The following is a 14,181-nucleotide window of genomic DNA, read 5'->3' on the forward strand; positions in this document are numbered from 1 at the left end:
TCGCTAGGAATCATGACCTCATATCCCTGCAACAAAGAGATAACAACACTAGGCAAAGATTTGTTAAGTCCGTTAGTATTAAAATTTGGCATAGCATAAAAGCTCACTTCTCTCTTTGTTTTTCTCTCACTTTCTTCGCTCTCATCTTTCTTTTCACTCTCTTTTTTTCTTGTGGTTTTAACATCACCCTCATTTCTTTCACTCTCTTTTTCCTTTACACTCTCCTTTCTTTCAATCCCTTTTTCAACATCTTTTTTTGAACTCTCAGCCTCACAATTGTTTTTCAACTCATTCTCTTTTTTTCTTGAGGTTTCACTATTTCTTTCTTCCCCAACCTCACTTTTCAACTTGAGTTGGTCCTCATGGACCTGTGTTGGAGTTAAAGAAGCAAGTTTGATTGTTTTTCCATCATTTTCAAAACTTTACATGTTCCTAAACCCATCATGGATCACTCTCCTATCACACTGCCACGGCCTCCCCAACAAAATATGGCCAGCATACATAGGCACTACATCACAAAGCACCTCATCCTTGTACTTCCCAATTGAAAAAGAAACTAGCACTTGCTTATTTACCCTAACCTCCCCACAATCATTCAACCACTGCAACTTGTATGGTCTAGGGTGTTTCAAGGTAGGTAAATTCAATTTCTCAACTAAAGTAGTGCTAGCAACATTAGTACAACTTCCCCCATCAATTATCATACTACATACCTTGTTGTTGATGTGGCATCTAGTATGAAAAATGTTCTCTCTTTGTTGCTCTATATCATCCATCTTAAATTCTGTATTGGGAGCACGCCTAACAACAAGAGACTCGCCATACTCTTCATTCTTATCGAACCTATTCTCAATACTAGGCTCATGTCTCCTCCTATCTTTCCCACTTTGTAGATTTTTAATCACTGCACCTCGTTGATCCATCCTATCCCTTACTTCTCCCAACACCATGTTCAACCGCTCAAATTGTTGTTGCATGGCTTGCAGCACAAATGAATTATTTGACATCCCTTTTGGTTATGAGTCACTTTAATGAGTCATTGTATGTGCTGCACAAAAAAGAATGTTAGTGGAAAAAGACCTCACGCTCTCTATCTTACGTGTTTACACTCAAATAATGGCACTCCACTCGTGTTTCACACTTAATTGGTTTTTTTTCTGATAATGATCTCACACTCTCTTGCCTTTTACCGCAAGAGTTTTCCCACTCAAGTTCTTTCAGAACTAATTGAACTAAATCAAGACAATACAACCTTATCTTATTCCAACTAGTAATTAGGTCCAAGAAACAAGAACAAGAGAAAACATTGAAAGAATAAAATCACACAAGACTCAAGGAAGTGATACAAGGGAAAGAGTAATCACAAGACAATATACCAACTATAATGATATATGCAGCCCCTTTGAAATAAAATAAAAATTCTGATTTTTTTTTCTATTTTTTTTTCTTTTCTTTTCTTTTCTTTTCCTTTCCTTTCTTTTCTTTTCTTTTCTTTTCTTTCCCTTTCCTTTCTTTTCTTTTCTTTTCCTTTCTTTTCTTTTCCTTTCTTTTCTCACTATTTCAATCAAAAACAGCAATATTCAATTGCAACAATCAAACAACTGAATTCAAACACATAAAAATTGGCAAGGAAATAGAAGAGAATCAATGAAACGACACTCTAAGGAATTGACAAACTTAAAGATGCAAGAAACTCCAGAAATTTCCAACCTCTATACGGTGTAAATTTTGGCAGCCCTCAAACAAGCAACTTAGCCAACCAATGTTGATAAACATGAAACCAAAATGATAGAGTAATCTGCCAGCCCTAGGAAAAATGAATTTCTGCACTTTTTTTTTTTTTACAACCCTAGAATTAAAGATGCAATAGATAAAAGATAGAATTACACCTGATTGGAAACTTTACTCTGATTACCAAATGATGTGAACCCCAATAGACTTGCTTTGAGACCCAACAACAATACTGGAAAAACAACCCCAAGAAAGCCAAACTCAGGTATATGGATGGAGAATCTAGACCCGTTGAGAACCCATTCAAAGAACCTAGATTATATCGAAATCTAGACCCATTGAAGAACCCGTCTCAAGAACCTAGATTACAAAGGAAGAACGCCACAAAGGTTTTGATTTACCCTTGATAAGTTCAGAAGTTCAAGAAGAACAAGAGGAGATCACTCAACTCTCAATCACAATTCCATATAGTCTGCCTCTCAAATGAGGTTACAATTGGTTTAAATAGACAATCCCCAAAAACCCTAAGTAAACAATGCGTCGGGTACTGTAGCGTGAACAATGCCATACGCCGCGCTACAGTAACTTCTGAAACCCTAGTAAGACATAAAATTATAACTTTCCAAATAAACCCTTGGCCAAAATACAAGGCCTTCCCCAAACTCTAGTTCATTAGAATTAAGACGTGTGGGCTGGACATCCCCGGAGCCCAATTATTCTTGATTAATTCATTTGACTAATCAATTAAGCCCTTTTAATGAAATAAATAAATCCATGGCCTTCCATAACAATAGGCCCAAGTCGTGTCTTCTATAGCTTGGATCAAGTGGAGCAAAACTGGTTCTCCTTCTTTCAAGCCCGTCATGAGTGTTGGGCTCTTGCTATCTTGATCCCAATTGGATTGCACCAATTCTTGCATTGCTCTCTTGATCTTCGTGGCTCTTAATCTTGTAATTGATCCTTAAGACTTGGTCCACCTTGGGGCCCATCAAATATAGTCTATATAAATAAGAAAACGATGCTTTCTTACGTACTCCATACACACTAGCCAAGCCATCATCATTAACAAACAAGTTCTTATCATATTCAAGTCTCAATAACTTTGCATCCAAAATGAAGATAAGGACATACCTTCTTGATAATGCATCAAACAGAAGATTTTCCTTACCATGTGTGTATTTGATTTCATGAGGAAAAGTCTCAATACATTCCTCCCACTTAGCATGCATTCTAGTCAACAACTTACCTTGTCCCTTCAAGTGTATCAAGGACTCATGTTCTTGAAAGAGTGGTCGGTTAGTAATTGTCGCACCCGGCACAAAATCAATATAATGCTCTATCTTTCTAATAGGTGGCAATCCACTAAACACACCAGTAGGAATCATGATCTTATATCCCTGCAACAAAGAAACAACAATACTAGGCAAAGGTACGTTAAGTTCGTTAGTATTAAAACTTGCCTTAGCATAAAAACTCATTTTTCTTTTTGTTTTCCTCTCGTTTTCTGCACTATCTCTTCTCTTTTCACTCTCTCTTTTTTCTTCAGTCTCTTTACTCTTTTCACTCTCCTTTTTCTTTTCACTTTCTTTTTCCTTTTCACTCTCTATTTCCTTTTCACTCTCTGTTTTTTCTTCACTCTCTCCTTCTCTTGACGTTTTGGCCTCACTATTTCTTCTTTTCTCAATCTCATTTTCACTCTTTCTTTTTTCATCAATCTCACTTTCTCTCTGTTTTTTTTTTTATCAACTTCACTTTCTTTCTTTCTTTTTCGATCGACCTCACTTTTCAACTTGAGTTGGTCCTCATGGACCTGTGTTGGAGTTAAAGGAGCAAGTTTGATTCTTTTTCCATCCTTTTCAAAGCTGTACATGTTTTCTAAACCCATCATAGATCACTCTCCTATCACACTGCCACGGCCTCCCCAACAAAATATGGCCAATATGCATAGGCACTACATCACAAAGTACCTCATCCTTGTACCTCCCAATTGAAAAAGAAACTAGCACTTGCTTATTTATTTTAACCTCCCCACAATCATTCAACCACTGCAACTTGTATGGTCTAGGGTGTTTCAAAGTAGGTAAATTCAATTTCTCAACTAAAGTAGTGCTAGCAACATTAGTACAACTCCCTCCATCAATAATCATACTACATACCTTGTTGTTGATGTGGCATCTAGTACGAAAAATGTTACTGTAGCGCGGCGTATGGCACTGTTCACACTACAGTACCGACGAATTGTTTACTTAGGGTTTTTGGAGATTGTCTATTTAAACCAATTGTAACCTCATTTGAGAGGCAAACTATATGGAATTGTGATTGAGAGTTGAGTTATCTCCTCTTGTTCTTCTTGAACTTCTGAACTTATCAAAGGTAAATCAAAACCTTTGTGGCGTTCTTCCTTTGTAATCTAGATTCTTGAGACGGGTTCTTCAATGGGTCTAGATTTTGATATAATCTAGGTTCTTTGAACGAGTTCTCAATGGGTCTAGATTCTCCATCCATATACCTGAGTTTGGCTTTCTTGGGGTTGTCTTTCCAGTATTGTTGTTGGGTCTCAAAGCAAGTGTATTAGGGTTCCCATCAAAACTTCTTCATCTACACACCTCCCTGACCCTCGTAGTTCAGTTCTAGGTTTGGACGAATGGGCTCCAAGAAATCCGTCTTTCACTTCATTCTTCCTATTGAAGCCCGCACACAACATTCCATTGGTTTCCCACAAGTCAATAGAAGTAAAAACCATGTCAATTCCCAAGTCATCACCAATCGAAACCTAGGTGCGCCATCATGTGCATTACAACAAATCTGCCCCTAGCTGAGGCATTTTAGACCATTTTCTCGACAGAAACATCTTCATTTAGACCCCTCCTTGACCTCCTAGTTCAGTTCTAACTTTGGACTAATTGGCACCAAGAAATCTGTGTTTCACATCACCCCTCGTATTGAAGCCCGTACACACCATTCCATTGGTTTCCCTGAAGCCAAAGAAGTTCGACATGCGCCTAATATGCTCATCTGGCCATTGTTAAGTTTCAAACTTGACTTATGGGTATTAATCAACTTAAATATGAGTAGTCATCTCTAATCCATGTTTCCAACTTAATTTCCTTTTAAATTCATTCTAGCCATTTCGATCTGAACCTTTTTGATATTATTAGTCTTTTAAGTCATTCTTAGACTGATTTAGAAGATTAGCCTTGATCCATCACATGTTAATAGAACCAAAGCCATGTCAATTCCCAAGTCAATGCCAATCGGAACCTTGGTGTACCACCATTTACGTTTTAAACCATTTTCTCAAGGGAAATTTCATCATTTACACCTCTCCTTGACCCTTCGAGTTCAGTTCTAGCTTTGGACGAATTGGCACCAAGAAATTCGTGTTCTACTTCATTCTTACTATTGAACCCCGCACACACCATTCCATTAGTTTCCCTCAAGCCCAAGAAGTGCCACACGCGCCTTTGGTGCTCATCTAGCCATTGTTAAGTTTCTAACTTGACTGAAGCGCATTAATCAACTTAAAGATGTTAAGTAATCTCTAAACCATTCTTTGTGATTAATTTTCCTGCAAGTTCATTCTTGCCCGTTCGATCTGCAACTTTTTGATATTATTGTTGTTTTACATCATTCTTAGATTAATTTAGAAGATTAGCCTTGATTTATCACACGTCACTAAAACCAAAGCCATGTCAATTTCCAATTCATAGCGAATCGGAAGCTAGGTGTACCTCTACGTTCATTCGTACAATTCCACCCTTAGCCTTGTCCTTTTTGACCTTTTCCTCAAGGGAAACTTCTTCATCTACACACTTCCTTGACCCTCGTAGTTCAGTTGTAGGTTTGGATGAATTGGTGTGAAGAAATCCGTCTTTCACTTCCTTCCTCCTATTGTAGCCCGCACACAACATTCCATTGGTTTCCAACAAGCCCAATAAGTGCCACACGCGCCTAAGGTGCTTATATAGCCATTCTTATATTCCTAACTTGAATTAAGCTCATTAATCAACTTAAATATGATCGGTAAGCTCTAAAGCATATTTTGAGCTTAATTTCCCTTTAAATTCATTCTTGCCTGTTCGATCTACACCTTTTTGATATTATTGTTGTTTGACATGATTCATAGATTGATTTAGAAGATTAGTCTTGATCTATCACACGTCACGAGAACCAAAGTCATGTCAATTTCCAATTCACAGCGAATCGGAAGCTAGGTGCACCTTCACGTGCATTCGTACAATTCCGCCCTTAGCCTTGTCCATTTTGAACTTTGCCTCAAGGGAAACTTCTTCATCTACACAACTCCCTGACCCTCGTAGTTCAGTTCTAGGTTTGGACGAATTGGCATCAAGAAATCCGTCTTTCACTTCATTCCTCCTATTGACGCCCACACACAACATTCCACTGGTTTCCCACAAGCCCAAGAAGTGCCACACGCGCCTATGGTGCTCATCTAGCCATTGTTATGTTCCTAACTTGAATTAAGCGCATTAATCAACTTAAATATGATCGGTAAGCTCTAAACTATATTTCGAGCTTAATTTCCTTTTAAATTCATTCTTGCCCATTCGATCTCCACCTTTTTGATATTATTGTTGTTTTACATCATTGTTAGATTGATTTAGAAGATTAGCCTTGATCTATCACACGTCACGAGAACCAACGCTATGTTAATTTCCAATTCACAACGAATCGGAAGCTAGGTGCACCTTCACGTGCATTCGTACAATTTCGCCATTAGCCTTGTCCTTTTTGACGTTTTCTTCAAGGGAAACTTCTTTATCTACACACCTCCCTGACCCTCGTAGTTCAATTCTAGGTTTTGACGAATTGCCACCAAGAAATCCATCTTTCACTTCATTCTTTGATGGGCCCCAAGGTGAACCAATCTTAGGAATCAATTACAAGATTAAGAGCCACGAAGATCAAAGAAGCAATGCAAGGATTGGTGCAATCCAATTGGGATAAAGTTAGCAAGAGCCAGAACCAGTTTTGATCCACTTGATCCAAGCTATGGAAGACACGACTTGGGCCTATTGTTAATGAAGGCCATGAACTTATTTATTTCATTAAAAGAGCTTATCTTATTAGTTTAGAATAAGTGAGCTTGAGGATGTTAGCCCACACATATGTTTTATTTCTAATGAACTAGGTTTTTGGGAAGACCTTGTATTTTGGCCAAAGGCATATTTGGAAAGTTAGAAATTAAAGTGAACTAGGGTTTTAGAAGTACTATAGTCCGGGCATTGTTCACGCTATAGTACCCACGGCTCACTTAGGGTTTTGGGAATTGTTATTTAAACCACTTGTAGCCTCATTTGAGAAAAAAGACATTTTTTTATCGAATTTTCATTGTGAGTGAGTTTTCTCCTCTTATTCTTAATTGAACTCTTGAACTTATCAAAGGTAAATCACAACCTTTGTGGCGTTCCTCCTTGTAATTTGGGTTCTTGAGATGGGATTTTATTGGGTCTAGATTTTAATATAATCTAGGTTCTTGAAACGAGATCTCAACGGGTCTAAATTCTCCATTCATAGCCTTGAGTTTGGCATTCTTGGGTTTGTTTTTCCAATATTGTTGTTGGGTCTCAAAGCGAGTCGATTGGGGTTCACATCATTTGGTATCAGAGCCAGGTTTCCAATCAGGTCTAATTCTATCTTTTATTTATCACATCTTTAATTCTAGGGTTTCATTGTTCTAGGGTTACCCAAAAAAAAAAAAAAGAGCAGAAATTCATTTTTCCCAGGGCTGCCTAAATTTGCACTATCTAGGGTTTCATTGATTCCCTTCTATTTTCCTTGTCAAATTTTTATGTGATTGAATTCAATTGCTTGATTATCACAATTGAATATTTCTGTTTGTGGTTGAATTGTTGAGAAAAGAAAGGAAAAAAAGAAAAAAAAAAGGAAAGGAAAGGAAAAGAAAAGAAAAGAAAAGAAACGAAAGGAAAAGAAAAGAAAAAAAGGAAAAAAATCCAAAAAGAAAAAAAAAAGAAGAGAAAGAAAATGATTTTGGGTATAGTTGTTTGAAATACTTTGCCATACGAAATTGAGTGGTTTGGCATTGATTGAGCGTTATCTTTTAAGGGGCAGATACATTTATCTAGTTGGTATCTTGTCTTATAGTTACCCTTCCATTCCAATAATTTCCTTAATTCCCTTGTCGTTTTATTCCTTCTGTATTTCTCTTGTTCTTGTTTCTAGGACCTAATTATTAGTTGGGATAAAACAAGATTTAGTTCAATTAGTTTTGAAAGAACTTGAGTGGGAAAACTCTTGACGTAAAAGGCAAGAGAGTGTGAGATCATTATCGGGAAAAAGCCAATTAAGAGTGAAACACGAGTGGAGTGCCATTATTTGAGTGTAAACACGTGAGGGAGAGCGTGTGAGGTCTTTTTCCACTAACATTCTTTTTTGTGCAGTACATATGATGTCTCATTAAAGTGACTCATAATCAAAGGGGATGTCAGACAATTCATTCTTTTTGTTGCAGTCCATGCAACAAAAGTTTGAAAGGTTAAATTTGAAGTTGGGGGAAGTGAGGGATATAAGATGGAACAACAAGGTGCATTGATTAGAAAGTTGCAAAGTGGGAGAGATAGGAGGAGACGTGAGCCTAGTATTGAGAATAGGTACAATAAGAATGAAGAGTATGACAAGTCTCTTGTTGTTAGGCGTGCTCCTAATACAGAATTTAAGATGGATGGTATAGAGTAGCAAAGAGAGAACATTTTTCGTACTAGATGCCACATCAACAACAAGGTATGTAGTATGATTATTGATGGAGGGAGTTGTACTAATGTTGCTAGCACTACTTTAGTTATGAAATTGAATTTACCTACTTTGAAACACCCTAGACCATACAAGTTGCAATGGTTGAATGATTGTGGGGAGGTTAGGATAAATAAGCAAGTGCTAGTTTCTTTTTTAATTGAGAGTACAAGGATGAGCTACTTTGTGATGTTTTGTGTCTATGCATGCTGGCCATATTTTGTTGGGGAGGCCGTGGCAGTGTGATAGGAGAGTGATCTATGATGGATTTAGAAACATGTATAGTTTTGAAAAGGATGGAAAAAGAATGAAACTTGCTCCTTTAACTCCAACACAGGTCCATGAGGACCAACTGAAGTTGAAAGAGAGAGTAAAAGTGAGGTTGAGCGAAAAAGAAAGAGTGAGAGTGAGATTGAGGAAGAAAAAAATAATGAAACCTCAAGAAAAAGAGAGTGTGAGTTGAAAAACAATTGTGAGGCTGAGAGTTCAAAAAAAGATGTTGAAAAAAAGAGTGAAAGAAAAGAAGAGTGTAAAAAGAAAAATGAGAGTGAAAAGAAAAGTGAGAGTGGAAAAAGTGAGAGAAAAATAAAGAGAGAAGTGAGTTTTTAGACTAAGGCAAATTTTAATACTAATGAACTTGACGTATTGATGTGAACCCCAATAGACTTGCTTTGAGATCCAACAACAATACTGGAAAAACAACCACAAGAAAGCCAAACTCAGGTATATGGATGGAGAATCTAGACCCGATGAGAACTCGTTCAAAGAACCTAGATTATATCAAAATCTAGACTCGTTGAAGAACCCATCTCGAGAACCTATATTACAAAGGAGGAACGTCACAAAGGTTTTAATTTACCTTTGATAAGTTCAAAAGTTCAAGAAGAACAAGAAGAGATAACTCAAACTCTCAATGACAATTCCATATAGTCTGCCTCTCAAATGAGGGTACAAGTGGTTTAAATAGACAATCCCCAAAATTCCTAAGTAAACAATGCCTCAGGTACTGTACCGTGAACAGTGCCATACGCCACAGTAACTTCTGAAACCCTAGTGAGGCATAAAACAATAACTTTCCAAATAAACCCTAGGCCAAAATACAAGGCCTTCCCAAAAAACCCTTGTCCATTAGAAATAAGACATGTGTGGGTTGGATATCCCTAAAGCCCAATTATTCTAGATTAATTCCTATGACTAATAAAATAAGCCATTTTAATTAAATAATAAGTCCAAGACCTTCAATAACAATAGGCCCAAGTCGTGTCTTCTGTAGTGTATCACGTGGATGAAAACTGGATCTCCTTCTCTCAAGCCCATCTTGAATGTTGAGCTCTTGCTAAACAAGTCTCAAGTGGATTGCACCTCCATCCATGCATAGCTTCCTTGATCTTCCTAGCTCTTGATCTTGTAATTGCCCCATCTGAAATTTGCAAAGGATCTTTACGACTTGGTCCACCTTGGGGCCCATCACGTATCTTTGCCTAGTATTGTTGTTTCTTTGTTGCAGGGATATAAGGTCATGATTCCTACTGGTGTGTTTAGTGGATTGCCACCTATTAGAGAGATAGAGCATTATATTGATTTTGTGCCGGGTGCGACAATTACTAACCGACCTCTCTTTCAAGAGCATGAGTCCTTGATACACTTGAAGGGACAAGGTAAGTTGTTGACTAGAATGCATGCTAAGTGGGAGGAATATATTGAGACTTTTCCTCATGAAATCAAATATACACATGGTAAGGAAAATCTTCTGTTTGATGCATTATCAAGAAGGTATGTCTTTATCTTCATTTTGGATGCAAAGTTATTGAGACTTGAATATGATAAGAACTTGTTTGTTAATGGTGATGGCTTGGCTAGTGTGTATGGAGTACGTAAGAAAGCATCGTTTTCTCATTTATATAGACTAGATTGGTACTTGTTTAGAGAAAAGACTTTGTGTGCCTAATAGTCTTATGCGTGAGTTGCTTGTGCATGGATGTGGTCTGTTGGGAAATTTTGATATAAAGAGGATTTTAGACGTGTTGGATGACCATTGGTGGGAGTACTATTTACCATTCATTGAGTTTGCATATAATTGGAATGGTCATTTTGGTACAAAGAAAACTTTAGATATGTCTCATAAACATTTGTGGAAGTATCATTTGTCATTCATTGAATTGTTGGATGAACATTTCTTTTGGCCTAAGATGAAAAGTGATGGGAACCAAGGTGGAGCTATCCTTAAAGATCCCTTGCAAATTCCAGATGGGCCAATTACAAGATCAAGAGCCAAGAAGATCAAGGAAGCAATGCAAGGATTGGTGCAATCCACTTGGGATGAAGCTAGGAAGAGCCCAACACTCAAGATGGGCTTCAAGGAAAAAGAACCAGTTTTGACCCACTTGATACAAGCTATGGAAGACATGACTTAGAGATTGGGCCTATTGTTGTTAAGGCTTTCAATTTGTTTAAAGGTATTTTATTATTAATTTAGAAGAAGTGGGCTTGAGGATGCTTGGCCCACGTATGTCTTATTTCTAATGGACTAGGATTATTTTTGGGAAGGCCTTGTATTTTTGGCCAAGGGTTTATTTGGAAAGTTATAATTTTATGTCTTACTAGGGTTTCAGAAATAACTGTAGCGCGGCGTATGGCACTATTCATGCTACAGTACCCGACGCATTGTTTACTTAGGGTTTTTGGAGACTGTCTATTTAAACCACTTGTAACCTCATTTGAGAGGCAGACTATATGGAATTGTCATTGAGAGTTAAGTTATCTCCTCTTGTTCTTCTTGAACTTCTGAACTTATCAAGGGTAAATCAAAACCTTTGTGGCGTTCTTCCTTTGTAATCTAGGTTCTTGAGACGGGTTTTCAATGGGTCTATATTTTGATATAATCTAGGTTCTTTGAACGAGTTCACATCGGGTCTAGATTCTCCATCCATATACCTAAGTTTGGCTTTCTTGGAGTTGTTTTTCCAATATTGTTGTTGGGTCTCAAAGCAAGTCTATTGGGGTTCACATCAAAAAGAGACGTCAATTGCATTTGTGGCATGTGCATTACATGCAGGAAGGCCAAGTCTAAGGTTTTGCCACATTAGTTGTATACACCCTTACCCATTCCTAGTAAACCATTGGTAGACATATCTATGGACTTTGTTTTGGGGCTGCGTACAACTAAAAGGGGTAGAGATTCTATTTTTGTGGTTGTGCATAGATTTAGCAAACTGTCACATTTCATTCCATGCCATAAAATTGATGATACTACAAACATAGCTAACTTATTTTTTAGGGGGATAGTGTGACTTCATGGTGTACCTAGGAGTATTGTTTCTAATACTCAGCTCTTTTGCACTGTTCTTCATAAGAATTTAAAAACTTGGGAGGATTGTTTGCCATTTAAAGAGTTTGCATATAATAGGACCTTGCATACTACTACTTCATATTCTCCTTTCGAAGTTGTTTATGATTTTAATCCACTTACTCATTTAACTCTGATACTTTTATTTGTGGATGACAGAAGTAGCTTGGATGGACATTTCCAAATTCTTGATAAAATTAATGATATTTCATAACTAGTGGATCTTCCAGGTATGTATCATGTGTTTGCTATTTTCAATGTTACTGATCTTTTTGCCTTTGATCCAGGTGGAGATTCGAGGTCGAATCCTTTTGAGGAGAGGGGGAATGATGGGCCCCAAGGTGAACCAAGTCTTAAGGATCAATTACAAGATTAAGAGCCATGAAGATCAAAGAAGCAATGCAAGGATTGGTGCAATCCAATTGGGATAAAGCTAGCAAGAGCCAGAACCAGTTTTGATCCACTTGATCCAAGCTATGGAAGACATGACTTGGGCCTACTGTTAATGAAGGCCATGAACTTATTTATTTCATTAAAAGAGCTTATTTTATTAGTTTAGAATAAGTGGGCTTGAGGATGTTAGCCCACACATATGTTTTATTTCTAATGAATTAGGTTTTTGGGAAGGTCTTGTATTTTGGCCAAAGGCATATTTGGAAAGTTATAAATTAAAGTGAACTAGGGTTTTAGAAGTACTATAGCCCGGGCACTATTCACGCTACAGTACCGCGGCTATGCAGATAACTTCTTTATGTTGCAGGCTATGCAACAACAGTTTGAACGATTGAACATGATGTTAGGGGAAGTGAGAGATAAGATGGATCAACAAGATGAAGTAATTAAAAATTTACATGGTAGCAGAGATAGGAGGAGACGTGAACCTAGAAGAGAACATGAGTATGAAGATGAAGGAGATGGTGAGGATGAGGAAGATCTAATTTCTGAAGTTGGGATGGGTAGGCATAGAGGAGTCAGGCGTGAAAGAGGATTTAGGGGAAACCCACGGGGTCGTGATGGAGTAGATAGGGACCTTGAGAGCATCAAAATGAAAATACCATCTTTCCAACGTAAAACTGACCCTGAAGCTTATTTAGAGTGGGAGAAGAAGATGGAGTTGATCTTTGAGTGTCATAACTATTCAGAGGAGAAGAAAGTGAAGTTGGTAGTAATTGAGTTCACTGATTATGCTATTATTTGGTGGGATCAATTAGTGACCAATAGGAGGAGGAATTATGAGAGGTCTGTCGAGACATGGGGAGAGTTGAAAGCTCTCATGAGGCGGAGATTTGTACCTAGCCACTACTATAGGGACCTCTACCAGAAATTACAAAATCTTATACAGGGGTCTAGGAGATTGGAGGTGGCTATGATACGGGCGAATGTAGAGGAGGATAGGGAGGCCACTATGGCTAGATTTTTGTGTGGTTTGAATTGGGAGATAGCCAATGTGGTTGAGTTGCAACATTATGTAGAAATAGAAGACATGGTGCACATGGCTATGAAGGTGGAGAGTCAATTAAAGAGGAAAGGGACATCAAGGTACACTTCAGTTTCTAGCACTCCTTGGAAACCAAAGTGGGAGAAAGATGATCGAGCTGTAACAAAGGCAAAGACAGAACCACCTAAAGGAAACGATGAAGGAACTAGCAACAAACCCAAGTTGGCATCCCAACCTTCTAGAAATAGAGATATTAAATGCTTTAAGTGTTTGGGTTCAGGGCACATCGCTTCTCAATGTCCAAACAAACGTGTGATGATTATGCGTGACAATGGAGAGGTGATGACTGCAAGTGAGGATGATCGTGATGAGATACCTGAGTTGGAGGATGCCAGTGATGATGATGGAGTAGAATACCCCGTAACAGCTGAGTCCCTTGTTGCCAGGCGTGCTCTCAACATACAAATTAAGATGGATGAAGCAGAGCAACAAAGGGAGAACATTTTCCATACTAGATGCCACATCAATGGCAAGGTATGTAGTATGATAATTGATGGGGAGAGTTGTACTAATGTTGCTGGCACTACATTAGTTGAAAAATTGAATTTACCTACCTTGAAACACTCTCGACCATACAAGCTGCAGTGGTTGAATGATTGTGGGGAGGTTAGGGTGGATAGACAAGTGTTAGTTACTTTTTCCATTGGGAAGTATCAAGATGAAGTGCTTTGTGATGTTGTGTCTATGCATGCTGGCCATATATTGTTGGGGAGACCATGACAGTATGATAGGAGAGTGATACATGATGGATTCAAAAACATATACAGCTTTGTAAAGGAGGGCAAAACAACCAAGCTTGCTCCTTTAACTCCAAGACAGGTCTATGAGGACCAAC

The sequence above is a fragment of the Carya illinoinensis genome, chromosome 8 (genome assembly GCF_018687715.1).
Source record: "Carya illinoinensis cultivar Pawnee chromosome 8, C.illinoinensisPawnee_v1, whole genome shotgun sequence".
Classification (NCBI taxonomy): Eukaryota; Viridiplantae; Streptophyta; class Magnoliopsida; order Fagales; family Juglandaceae; genus Carya; species Carya illinoinensis.